A 13,013-nucleotide genomic window follows, 5' to 3' on the forward strand; every position below is an offset into this window, starting at 1 on the left:
CTCCTCCTCCTTCTTCTTCTTCTTCTTCTTCTTCTTCTTCTTCTTCTTCTTCTTCTCCTTCTCAGATTTGACCCATAAGGTTCCAGTAGATTAAATATCTGGAAGTGGTTTGTCAGAACCACCCTTGAGTTCTATTAGGTACAAACCTTAGGGTGTTAATAAGTGGCCAGGAAGTGACTTCCAAGGCACCAAGAAAAATACACTTACTATTGTCAAGTAGCTGTTACTACCAGCAACTCTCAGGTTCATATCTTCTCAAGTCTTCTTTTATTCAACTTAATTAGAAACAACTGGATCCAGTGTTATTCTCTGCCTGGCCAATCTACAATTAGATTTTCTGTGCACTTCAAATGCAGTGACTTGCTCATACTAGGGAATGGGCCCTCTCCTGTGGGCAAGTCATGTGTCTGACTTGTTTTGTTTTGTTTTTTTGACCACACAAGTGGAAAGACAACACCTACTTGGCTATTCTTATGCTTCTCATTTTTTGAGACATGTAACATTTTGACTTGCTATGGATTATCTGTGCTTAGTTCAATGTTGTGCCATTGTATGGTGTGGACAAAAAGGATCTGGTTTTTAAATATCAAATATCAAATTTAAATATCAAATTAAATTTCAAATATCAAATTAAAATTCCAAATATTACAAAGGATCATAGAAAAATCCATTCACAAAGGAAGGACAAGAATGTTTCAGTTCTCCTGGTTGTCAATTCAGAATGATCGTTCTGAGCTGGAGTCAAACAAGATTCTTTTGTATTGTAAATTAATAGCATGAAATTATTTGAGGCCATTCTCTGCCCCTTCCTTTCTCCGTTATCTCAGATTGATGTGAGATTGGATCATAACTGCTTTTATAGACGGGAATGAACATGATCACCATGTTAATCCAATTTAACTTCAAAACCTCTCTCCAGATCAGTGACATAATATCCATTTCTGAATGGCCATTATAATTTCAGATGGTTGTTTTATTATCTTTTTTTTCTTATTTATCCTGTTCTAATTTTAGACTGAACAACACCAAAGACTTCTTTAGCTGCTTCATAGAGAATGAGGGCACCACTTTTAATCCCCCCCCACACACACAGTTATTCCTATGGTAAATAAAAGATCCACAGATAGTAGGCAATCCTGTACTCTTGAGGCAGCAACATTTCTGGACCCCTATTGATTAGTAATTCCAAATTTTATTCTTTAAATGGGAAGCTTCAGGTGGTACTGTGTCTTTGTTGTTTGTTTGCTTGCTTAAGTAGCAGCAACTACATCCCTTTTAGGGTGATGCTCTGGGAAAGAGTTACAGGCTGAGAGATCTTCTGTGGGAAGTCCAGAATTTGACCTGAAGAAGCCAACTCCCATTAAGGAGTGGGACTTAGCAGCCAGGCAGATTGCCCACCCACTATCCCCCACCACCCCTCACTCCTAAATCCATCTGCTTCATCTTTCTGGCAGCTATGGTGACTGTAAGGACTGCAGTGAAGTGCTTCTTCCTCTGTTTCAGGTTTCATATGAAAGCCATGGTCGGGAACAATCTTGCCCTAGCCCAGAACCTGTCATCTTCACAGAAGGTGTTCCTGACATTGGTCATTTGTTCCCACTGACCATAGCATTCCTAACTATCCTATAAAATCTGCTAAATCAGATGCCACAGAAAATGCTCCTGGAACAGATTCTATGACTTTGTTTTTCGATTTCTTTCTCTAGATTGTGAACACTGACATCCAAGATCTCTTGATATCTCTTTGTCAAAGTACCAAGAATTAGCACTCACTGTACAGTCTTAGTTGGTGTTCCCAGTTCATCCTGCAAAAACTCTTGGTGGGTAAAGTGTGAGTGAAACTTAGAACTGTGTTTCATTTACTTATCCTAAAATGTACATCAGTGAATATCTATTATGGGTCAAGACAGTATGCATAAATGACAATAATGAAGACATTAAGGACTCAGGGGTTCAGCCACTGTCTGAAATAGAAGGCATGGCCTTGAAATTCTAAAAATAGGGGATTTGGGGTACTTAGTAGATGGGAACTGGCCATGCATTACCAGGGTAAGCAGGACATAAAGAGGATTTTCATATCCAATGTCGCAGCATGGGTTGTGAATAAGTCATGCAGCAGGCATGCTGATTTTTATCTACCTGATGCCATGTTAAAGTTAACTTAAAATCTCCTGATGTACCTTTATCCTCCTGTGACTCATTCTTCAGAGAAAACACACCTCATATCAAGATGAGGAACAGCATACCTGGCAGGAACAGGGAGAGTTGAGCCAGACTGCCTGGATCCATGTGTAGAACCTCTTTGTTGGCTGTGTGACTTTGTGTGCATTACTTCAATGTGACTTGAGTTTTGTATCTTTGAGATGACATATTATCATTTATGCCATTGGGATGGAATGTGGATTAACGAAATCAATATACCAGAAATCATTACAACAGAGCCTGGCATATGATAAGCCTTCAAAAAGCTTAGCTACCATTATAACACCATGGGGGCAGATATAAAACACTTTACAGCTAAAAATGAGTTTGAACTATGCAAGGTTTGGTTGCAAAACTTTTTTCCAGAAATCTGACTGGGAAGAACTGAGCCACTTTCATTGGTTGGTGTGCATTCCAGATCCAAACTATAGCATTCTCTAAACACAGAAAATGTGAGTAAAGATGCTGGCACCTGGAGAATGTTCCTGGTCCAGGAGTATAAAATATGGGCACATTATGCCGAAACAATCCATCTTGACAAGTCTTGCCCCTTAGGCCTCCTCTGGGAATTCTCCTGATTCTAGTCTCCACTCCTATTCAATCAGATTAAATTTTTAGCATTCTTGAGCTCCACACAAACAAACACTAATTTTAGTTACCTCCCAGCTACATGGTAATAGTTGAGGTCATGGATACTTTTGGCAGGGGAGAGGAGGTATGGGGGTGAGGGGTGTAGGCATCACTGAAGTCATGACAGAGTTTGGGGACTTGAAAATGTACAATCAGAATAGGGAAAATATACAGTCTTTGTTTTACAGCTTGTATTTGATCCCCATTTTAGTATCTGAGTAGGTTTAATTTCTTTTTCTTATCTGCTAGTTCTTTTTTTTTTTTTCCTGTAATGTCTCATACTCAGTAACAAGAAAACATAAATAACCAGGACCTTCAGTACAACCTCCTAAGTCCAAATATCACTTGCAGTTACTCAGGCTTTGGTTCCAACAAGATTAAATGGTAATGTCTCATAGAGTGTGTGTGGGTTGAGAACAGTACTTGAATTCCCATTTTCTATGGAGCTCAATTTTCCTCCCTGTGTACTTCCATCTCTATCCATTTTATACCTATCTATCAAAGTAACATATCTACAGACTGAAGAAAAGATGATCAGAGTGTTTGAATGGATCTGGACTTTGGGGACCACGGCATGTACTCTTAGCATGGGGAAAGAGGGCCATAAAAAAATCTACCCAGAAACAAATTCTTGAGTGAGGACTTTATACCAGGCAGGCCATCTCACTTAACCTTACCCACACTGTACACCAGGCCATTATTGTTTCAGAGGCAGAAAGATGGGGCTCAGAGAAATTACCTCAGCACACACAGCTATACACTGGTCCTAGTATAACTACCTAACAAATTATAAAATGCTTACAGGTAAAAATATATTTGAATAATCATAAGAGACATAAAGAAGCAGATATGGATGTGTAGAATCTTCATGGTTCCCACAGATGGATATCAAAATCAAGCCCTTAGCCCAGGAATTCCACATCCCTCAGTCTGAAATATATATCCTCTTTTTCTGCAAGAATCCCTTCCTCCAAGACAAGCTTCCCTCTCTCTAAAGATAGAACCCCTTGAACATGTACACATTCATGGTTTCTATGATCCAGCAATCCTACCTGTGTAACTTTTTCTCTGGAATGCCTCTCTGGGACTCAAGATTTCGAGAAGCTCCTGAAAGATGGTTCTTATGACCTCTCCATGCCCTTCATTTAAAACAGAATAGAAAAATGTCTTACTTTTTGCAAGATTTCAGTGAGAGATCATTTTAACATATCAAGTATTTCTGAAAGTTTTATGTTCATAACAAAATACTTGCTCCTAGAACTACTTTCAGCCCTGAAAGCAATGACAACAGCAAGAAGCAGGAATGAACTTTAGGAAGTTATAGTCATGGTTTCTAGCTTTCAGTGTACTAAAGTGGGGCTGAGTCAGTGGGGGGACACCTTTGTCACAGGAAGCAAAACCTAAAAAGAATAAAAGAAAACAAGAAGAAAAGAAGGCCTGCCATTAATTGGTTTCACTATATGACCTGGACCAAATGACCTTCCTGTCTTTCTGTTCTTTCCATGAAACATCCATAAAACCCCAAAGATGCATCCTAGTGACCTCAGACAGCTATGTCACCAAATGAAATAGTGGCTGTGGAAGAGTTTTGAAAATGTGTTATGTACAAGGAGTATTACATATTCTATAAACAAACACGGCTTCCATTAAGCTAAGCACTGAGTCACCGACACTGGCAATGAAGCAAATGGGGAACAAGAAAAAAAACATGGAAAATCTGGATGCTGAGTCATTCCCCTTGAACCTCATGACATTTGGGAAGGTCTTTGAAGGTGACAGAAAGGAAGGCATGCCAGGTGAGCTACAGAAGAAAGGGGGTGAGATGGGGTTGTTCTTAAGTCTGGAAAATTACTCAGGTCTAGCAGATGAATGAAGGGAATTTTTTGACAGCTAAGGACAGCCCATCAGTATCAATGTAGATGGATCATTCACTCACGCAGGAAGCCTTGCTAGCATTCAACACCCACTCTGTGCAAGGAAAGAAAATGCTGTGGGTGATTAGAGTTTTATGACGTAATTCTTGTCCTTGTCAAAGAAGTAACAAAATCTCATAAAAAGGCAAGCTAAATGAATGTCATAAGCGAGGAATGGCAATCAGTCCCCACATGTATCTTGGTGTTTACAGAACATTTAAAATAGCACTCCAGGGATGTCTATAGGGCTAGTCTTCACAGTATCTAGGAAGAGTTGCATGTTTTATCTCCATATAGGTTGTGTGAAGTTGTGAACCAGATACTCATCTGTGTTGTACATGTCTAGTTCATGAATAAGATCATGAATTCTGGGCATGTGAGTTAGTTACTAAATATGGTCTAAGATATCTTTCATGTTGGTTTAGGGCATGTTACAATTTAGATTCTATTTTTTTTTTTTGTCTGAAAATCCAAATTACCTGATCACTAATCCTCTACTTAAGCCACATGTGGTTTTAATAGTCCACTTTTCAATTTTAAGTTTCAATATCTCATTTATAAAATATGAATCATAATATCAACTCTTTTAGAATTGGGTGCCAATTGACATGGTAATGATAAAAGAACCAATCCAGTGTTCAGGATAACACATGGCTCTTCATGCTAGTTTTCAGCAGAGAGCTGATCCCACCCCAGTTACTTTCTTTCAGTAGTTATAATTTGATTGTCAGAAGTAGATTTTAATAACACTTTTCTACAGACTACAAAATGTTATGTAAAATGCTACATTAAAATCAAACTTCCCCTTTCCTAGCATTTTGAATATTCTCAACACACAGGCATGACTCTTCCTGTGAAACTCTGATCTTCATTGCAAGGGTAGAGCACATGATTGTTTGGGTTAGTAGGCAGAGGGACTGTGTCTTGTCTTGCTGTCTCTGAATTTATCTGGACAAGGACACATTCTTTGGATCAAGGGTAGTGCTAGGCTGTCCTTTGAGTCCTTAGCATGCTGCAGTAGATGAGAATAATTTCACTGGCAATATTTAGAGCTGGGATTAATGAATCTTCATATCTTTTCAAACTCATCTATTCTGATTTAAAAGCAATGAATAGCAGCAGTTTGGAAAGATGTACTTGTTCATGGGGGTAATAAAAAATAGATGTCACTGCCATACAAAGTTCTTAATGTCCTTTCCCCAGGGGAGAAAATAATTGCTATGAGGGATTAAAATTTAACTCCTTGCTCTTATTACTTCAAAAAGGTTTTCTGTCACTTTTTAGGTCCCTCCCCCCGATGGTTTGCCCAATTTAACTGCAGGATATTTTGTATTTTTATGTTCATTAATATTTTACCTGTATTTGGCCTACTGCTAACAAAATAAACTTAGATTTCATTGTATTATTTTCCCCCAAAGAACTCAGAGAGCTTCAAAGATTTGAGTTGAGCATCCAGAATGCAGACTTTTGCCTCTTTCAAATTTATAGCTGTGGAACATTATATAAAGAGGTCCCCAGTCTCAGAATCACTCACAAAGAGCTACTCAGGTGAAGAGGACCCTGCAGAGATACAAATCAATAATGTCTTTTAAAATTTATTTTTATTGGTTGTTTTATTTATTTACATCTCAAATGTTATCCTCCTTCCCAGTTTCTCCTCTGCAAACTCCCTATCCAATCCCCCCTTCCCCTTCTTTTATGAGGGAGCTTCCCCACCCATCCACCTACTCCCACCTCACCACCATAGCATTCTCCTATGTCGGGGCATTCAGTCTCCACAGGACCAAGGGGGCTCCCCTCCCATTGATGCCAGTAAGGCAATCCTCTGCTACATAAGCAGATGGATCCATGGGTCCCTCCATGTGTATTCTTTGGTTGGTGGTTTAGTCCCTGGGAGCTCTGGGGGTTTTGGTTGGTTGATATTGTTGTTCTTCCTATGGGGTTACAAACTCCATCAGCTCCTTCAGCCCTTCCCCTAACTCCTCGACTGAGGTACCCATGCTCAGTCTAAAGTAAAAAGTCATGTTTGTATTAGGCTGGGAAGACTGTAAGTGGTGTTTTCTAGATTACAGTCTCATTTGAGAATGAAGTCCAGTGTCCCCCTCTGTCAGACAGTATTATATTCTACTCATGCACTGGGATCGTTCAATGGTGTGGTGGAAGAGTCTGAACGGATGTGACCTGCAGCTGTCATTTAATGCTCTTTGAGCTCAGCATTCTCATCTTTGGATATAGATGTAGAGAGGTCATAACGATTGTGCTGTGTCTATACAAGACACTAGCCTCATTCTTAGTATTGATATTTACCATGCTCACAGTTGGCCCTAGCACATTTTTCAATATCATGCCTGCTCCTTTTCACTGTCAGTTTAACAGGATTTAGATTCACTTAGGATAGACCCTTTGGAACAGATCAGAGCTTGTTTCTAGAGAGGTTTAGTTGAGAATGGAAGATTAAGCCTGAATGCTGCCAGCGCCATCTCTGGACTGAATACAAAGTAAAGGGGGAGAAAGTAAGCTGAGTCTCAATGTCAACATCCATCCCTCTCTGCCTCTATACTGTGGATTCAATGTGACCAGCTACCACATAATCCTGATGCTTTACCTAGTACCATTCTGGCCACCAAGACTTCCCTGCCATGATGGGTGTACCCTCAGACTTTAAGACAAAAATAAACCCTTTCTCTCTCAAGTTGACTTTTCTTGAGTATGAGAGAAGTAACTCATAGTTTGCTTTAGGTAGCCACCAGCAACTGTTATGAATTATAAGTTAACTACTGGGGTAAAATCTACTTGCCATCCCCTAGACTGGAAGATTTCAAAAGCACCATCTAAAATCCTAGGATTCTATTCCTTACACAGCCTCTACATTTTAATAACAATGATTTATAACAAGCAAACATTTGGAAAGCACTCATAATACTCTTTGTTATATGGGAGCCCTGGGGAGCACGACCTCAGACTAATGAAGTACTTAAAATGTCACACACATAGTCCATGGCAGGCAAGTGCTAACGGATGGGCTGTTGGGGTCTGACCTCAGGATATAGAGATATCATCTCATCTCTCCTAAACATAAGCTGCACTACGTGATTTTAAAACTATGTCACAAGAAAAGGAGAAAGAGAACATTTAGCAATAAAAAGATCGAGCTATTGGCAGCGACACAGTGTTAGATCTCTGTGGAATTTTTGATGCTGTTGTGGTTGAGATGACATTACAAAGACACGGAGCTTTGGGCACGCTGTTAGCCTCTTATTCTGCATTGGCACCTTAGCAGTTTGGGTCTGTGGTAAGGAACTACATGTACCCTTTGCATATATTATCCATTGTCAGGGCCTTGCAGAGAATGCAGTGTTTAGTTCTTACCCTGATTAGTTCTTTATGAATACAAGCTGATACAGGCTGTCCAGAGATGTTGCATTTCACTTCAGACTCTAAATTCCTTTGCCTGGAAGACTCAAGACTTTTATAAAATGCAGCATTCTGAAAACAGAGTATTGACTCCTGTCTGCAGAAGGACAATAACTTTGGGGAGACTAAGAACTCCTTTTTGGGAGACTAGGGACTCCTTTTGGTTCCTGTGTTAATTTTGGATGATTTGCACAATCACTTTCCAAAATAAATCTGTAAACTGACACAGATGAAGATGTCCTCTTTCTCCTCTGTCTGTGGTAAGTTCACTTCTTCCCAGCATGTCATTATTGACAAAAGGCTCTGCTGTGGTTTGGGAAGGATGTAGCTGCCCCAGACAACCCAAAGGAAAAGCTGCAGCCACGTGCAGTTCAAGTCCAGTGTTCCCTGAACTCTGAACAGTGTCCTTCCCACTCTCTTCCTTTTAGTGATGAAACTTTGTGGGAACATGTATCATTTTCCTTCAGCAGTACTAGAAAAAGATCACAGACTGGATGGCTTAAACACAGTTCTGTAGTCTGGAGGTCAAAAACCAGCATGCCAGCTTGGTGGTTCCTTTGAAGGTCTGAGGGAAGGATCTGTTCCAGACATCCCTCCCTGCCTTGCAAATACCATCTCTAGCTGCATCCACATGATCATCCTGTGTGTCTTGATATCTTAATATCTATATTGGCTAAAAGACATAAAGTACAGGAGAAAAGCTATTCTTCCTCCAAGGTCACACACCAGAAATGAGAGAGACATAGTGTCAGCCTCCAGTACAGCATAATAAGAAGACACATTTTAAAGTAATTTCCATCTAGTGGGATTTAGGTTCCGGTCTCTGAATTTCTTATGGGCTCACTCTTCTCTAATTATAAGACCTGTCAGGATAGAGGATGCTTCTTGTTATCTGTCCATACATAATCTATATGGAAAAGATCAAGCTGGGCATGGATATGGAATAATTACATAATCAACATTCAATCACTCTTTTTTTGTTTGTTGGTTTAGATAATGTATGCATCCAGATTTGAAGCCACCTTCCTATGGTTTGAATGTGAACAATCTCCCAGGGGCCCCACTATTTGGGCATTTGATCTCCTCTTGGTGGCATCACTTTGGGAGATTGGGGATTCAATTGCTGGGCATGTGGCCTAGCTTGCAGAGGGTGTGAGTCATGAAGTATTTGTCAGCCCATGTGCAAGCATGACTTCCCAGCTTCCTCATCCACTGTGATGTACAGAGCATCTCTGATACATGTTAAACTCACCACCATAATCTCATTGTGCCTTCCCCATCATTCGCCACTGTGATGGGTGAGAGCTGAGTGCCTAGACAGACTCTTCTGTCAGTTAACATTGCAAGGCATTTTTGTCATTATGATAGGGCATGTAATAAATTTAGCCCACTCCACTAGTGACAAAATCTTTTTTCTACAGAAGTCCGAAGCATAATGTTTTCTCTTCCTTACCATTGCCACAGAAGGTTGTCCAAGTCTTCTTTAAACAGAACTAAGGCACAACCGAAGGCTCATCTTTGTTTCCCATCATCAAAGTTCCAACACAGGGGTTTTATACTGCATTTCCTAGAATTTTCTTTGCTGTGATCTGGTTTTCTCCCTCTTAATCGAGGTACCATGATGGAAATGGCCTTTCTTTTTCCTCACATTTGCATAGTCCTTGTTTTCACTCATTGCTAAAGCAAATAATTCAAAGGCCAACCAATGTCGTGTCTTCCCAGCTGAGATCTGACCTCAGAGGATGAAAAGAAAGAACAAACTCCAGCTTGTGCCTTACAGACATCCTGAAAGTGACCAGTGATCAGAGGACTCACTGTAAAGAACCCCATGTGTGCTAGGAGACTTATCATAGCCTTGACATTCCCAAAGTAAAATGGATGGAACCCAGGCTGCTAACTACATATTAATGTGTGTTTTGAGTTGAGACACATATTTATGTATTGTATACAGCTGTGGCTCTTTGTTTAAAAAAAAAATCTCTGTGATAATGACATATGTTTAGTTTTGGAAAGAAATACTGTATGAATTTCTCCACAAACCTCTAATTTCTGCCTCTGTAAAACAGCAGCATTATCTAGCCATTGGGTTCTAATTTATACTCCTTCTTTGGTTTTGATGGAAGGCAGATAGCTTCTTCAAATCTTATTTTCCTTGAAGGCATTTGTCTGATCTCTCTGTGAAGAAACAGCTCTCTTTCTCTCTCTCTCTGCTAGCGTTATGCTAAATACTCTGAGGGAAAACCCCCACATCTATCTGTCTTTAAAACACAGAGAGCTGTGAGGTAACTCTCAGCAAGATACTCCTTTGTTGCTTACATGCCTAGAATTAAATATGAGGATATTTCTCAGGATAGTGTGTCTTGAAAACTCATCTAGCCCATATACCTACGTCATATTTAAAGTTTGTAGTTGTGAGGTAGAGCAACAACAATCATTGTTTTCCTCTAAATTTAGAATGTATTATTCCTGAGTTATGACATGTCTCTGGTCTCAATAATCCAGAAGAAATCAACAAACAGAACTATTACATAAACTCTTGGTAACTAGGATAATGTTTTGTGAAGTCATCATACTGGCCTTTGGATCAGACAGTCATCCCCACTGAGGACTAAGGCTTGCTGCTCAGGGAAAGAGGATCACTATTACTTAAAATCATAACAATTATAATCAGAACAGCCAAAGCTTAGAACCCAATCATCATGTTCTCTGCTCCGATGGTTGGCATATATTGGCTCTATGATGATCCTTAGTCTGGCTCATTTACTAACTTCAGTAAATGGACAAATGTGGAATGCTAGGCTCACACATAAAATGCCTTAAAGTTCTAAAATAAGGAAACAAGAGGAAAATTTAGGGGTAAAATTTTATAAAACCACACCAGTGCTGGGATCACAGGTTTAGTATGGCCATTTCTGGATCTAGTAATAGTTTTCTTTTATTAAACTTTGTTTGTTATTATTAGAAGGATGAGTGTGTATGCATATGTAATGTGTGTGCATGTTTCTATGTGTTTATGTATATATGAGTCTGTGTATGTGCATGTATTCATGTTTGTGTATGTGTGTGTATACATGCGTATGAATGTGTGTATGTATATGTACTAATGTCTGTTTGCAGGTGTGTTTGTGTGTGTAGGTTATACTAGTTTGTGAAATCAATTCTCCCCTTTTATATTTACACAAGTTCTAAGGGTTAAAGTAAGATGGTCAGACTTGTGTAGTAAATGTCTTACCCAATGAGACATTTCACCACACTTGTAATGACTTTCTAGTGCAAAAATTAATGTTTTGACATAGGAAGGCATTGAGGAACAATACAATACAGTTCTGGAGATGACAGAATAAATTCTAGTTTTACTATCAAAGGTAAAAAAACTTTATTTAAAACTAAAATGCTATAATTGGAGTATTATGCGATATCATCCTCTCAGTCATTTTTATTCTTCCTTTTGGGTGACACCCATCTTCGGATAGTCCCCACTATAGAGTAGGGACTGCCAAGTGCTCTGCTCATTCGGTAGCCAGATCAAGAAAACCAGTTTGAGACCAACGGAGAGCATGTGCTCAAAATAAGCCTCCTTCCTGTGTATGGAAATGATGACTCTCTCTTCATTTGTCCTCTACAAACGGATTTCCTGGATGAAGGAGATGATCATCTAATAATTTTGATTTGATGATATAAAAACTTTAAAAGCACATTTAAGAGACTGAAAAGACTGAATTGGTTCATCCTGGTCTATAGAGAGATGCCAGAGAATGTAGAGACTGTGTCAGGGTTTCTGGGTTAGTATCCAATAGCTTATTTTATTAGGGGTTCTACAACAATTCTTTCATCAAAGTTATATAGGCCCACCTAAAGGCTTAAGTGCCCTACTAACTTTTCATATTCAAGTTTATCCTCTCACCCCAAACTCCAGAAAGTTCTACATTTGAATTCAGCACATTAAAAATAATAATGCTTTAATAAATGTGTTATGTTAATTTTACATGTCAGCTTGACAAGGCCACCAGATACTGGAAGGGCTCATTAGTCTTATTTCTTGGTGTGGGTGTCAAGGTGTTTGTGGAAAGATCGAGTTTGATATTGGTAGGCTGAGTAGAAGAGACATCCTTTCCCATCGTGGGAGGAAGTCACCGCAGTGGGTGCTTGGAACAAGTGTACAGAGGAGTGCTGCCTTGCTCTCAGATCTTCAGCATATTCCTGGAGCAGAAACCTCCAGGTTCACTCTTAGGTCTCCCCACCTTAGCAGCACACATACTTGTCTCCTGCTTGCAGAAGGAAGATCACTAGACTTTTGCAGCTACCATAATGATTAGTGCAAATGTCTTATACTAAATCTAATTTTTATGTATGTTCTGCTAATTCTCATCTAGAAATACCAGACTAGCACAAAACTGAATGCTTCTATTACGTGGACATTTTGCATAATATGTTCTGTTAGATATATGCAGTGTGCAGACCAGCTCCCTAACTACACTTAAAAACCATATAATTTCTTCACTTCTCCCGTCTAATCTTGAGTTTTGTCCACTTCTATGCTTACTTTAGAACTCCTTCTTGACAAAGAATCTCAAGTTCCCACACTAGGGAAATTCCATTGAGAAAAAAGTCAGGGTAGCAAGTGACATCATGGTCTTGACACTGTTCTCTGAGAATATGTAGAAATGAGAACATGCTTCCGTTGCTCAAACACCATGCATAATACTTATTGGTTGTCATTTCTGTAATCATTTTCTCTCAGTACAATTGTCTGATGGGTGACAATTTACCTTATTATAAGCTTCAATTACCTTATTCATACACAAAGGCCACATTCAACAGCTGATCAGCCAATGTGTTCTCATTTAACTCACC

General features: G+C 39.3%; 1 long non-coding RNA gene across 1 annotated transcript in view; it reads right to left on the minus strand.

The window, feature by feature from the left end:
- The window catches only part of LOC116083497, a 47,287-nt gene that overhangs the window by 6,753 nt on the left and 27,521 nt on the right, over positions 1-13,013 (minus strand). Inside the window, exon 5 of the long non-coding RNA XR_004115749.1 lies at positions 3,885-3,971. This is a non-coding gene — a long non-coding RNA (uncharacterized LOC116083497). The remainder of the gene's footprint in view (positions 1-3,884; positions 3,972-13,013) is intronic.

The sequence above is a fragment of the Mastomys coucha genome, unplaced genomic scaffold, assembly GCF_008632895.1.
Source record: "Mastomys coucha isolate ucsf_1 unplaced genomic scaffold, UCSF_Mcou_1 pScaffold8, whole genome shotgun sequence".
Lineage (NCBI taxonomy): Eukaryota > Metazoa > Chordata > Mammalia > Rodentia > Muridae > Mastomys > Mastomys coucha.